This window comes from Myotis davidii, unplaced genomic scaffold (genome assembly GCF_000327345.1).
Source record: "Myotis davidii unplaced genomic scaffold, ASM32734v1 scaffold299, whole genome shotgun sequence".
Taxonomy (NCBI): Eukaryota; Metazoa; Chordata; class Mammalia; order Chiroptera; family Vespertilionidae; genus Myotis; species Myotis davidii.
The window spans coordinates 8,056,005-8,056,936 of NW_006293088.1; the positions used below are offsets into that span (position 1 = coordinate 8,056,005).

General features: G+C 48.3%; 1 long non-coding RNA gene across 1 annotated transcript in view; it reads left to right on the forward strand.

The window, feature by feature from the left end:
- Positions 1–932, forward strand: part of LOC107183583 — a 27,544-nt gene that overhangs the window by 12,124 nt on the left and 14,488 nt on the right. Inside the window, exon 2 of the long non-coding RNA XR_001514373.1 lies at positions 892–897. This is a non-coding gene — a long non-coding RNA (uncharacterized LOC107183583). The remainder of the gene's footprint in view (positions 1–891; positions 898–932) is intronic.

Genomic DNA, 932 nt, shown 5'->3' on the forward strand with positions numbered 1-932 from the left:
AGAATTGGTATTTGTTCAAAGTCAACCAACTGCCTCGGCTTGAGTCCCCGGCTTCTAGCTGTGTACTTCCCCTCAGCCAGGGACTGGGCATAGGAATGGCAGGCAGGTGCCTCACCAGGGTGTTGTGCAAGTGAAGTAAGGGCACCCGGAGCCTCAGAACAGCGCCCAGTTCTTAGGAAATGCGATAGAAATGTTAGCGCTTCGTCTTTATTCCAAATTCCGAAATCATCAGAGGCATCGTGTCGGTGGCTGGACAGAGACTCCATGGTTTCCGTGGCCAGCTTTTCACTGTCGAGAATAACACGGCACCGGACACTTTAGGGCAGTAATGCGAACCTTTTGAGCTCGGCGTGTCAGGGCCAGCTTTTCACTGTCGAAAATAACACGGCACCGGACACCTTAGGGCATGAAGCTTTCCCTGTTTGTAACCGTCCCCTGGGTTTAGAGCACTGGCGAAAACCCTGCGCTTAAAGCTGATAAGGAGGTAGAATCTACTGCCTTGACCCAAAGACTTGCATTTTTACACCAACTAGGCTGTTTGCACTCACCCCTTCTCCTCCCCATAATTTAAGCTCATGCCTAAGACCCACGAAGCTTTCCCTGTTTGTAACTGTTCCCTGGGTTTAGAGCACTGGCGAAAACCCTGCACATAAAGCTGATAAGGAGGTAGAATCTACTGCCTTGACCCAAAGACTTGCATTTTTATACCAACTAGGCCAGTGGTTGGCAAACTCGTTAGTCAACAGAGCCAAATATCAACAGTGCAACGATTGAAATTTCTTTTGAGAGCCAAATTTTTTTAACTTAAACTATATAGGTAGGTACATTGTTATTAACTTAATTAGGGTACTCCTAAGGCTTAGGAAGAGCCACACTCATGGGGCCAAAGAGCTGCATGTGGCTCGCAAGCCGCAGCTTGACAACCACAGCAA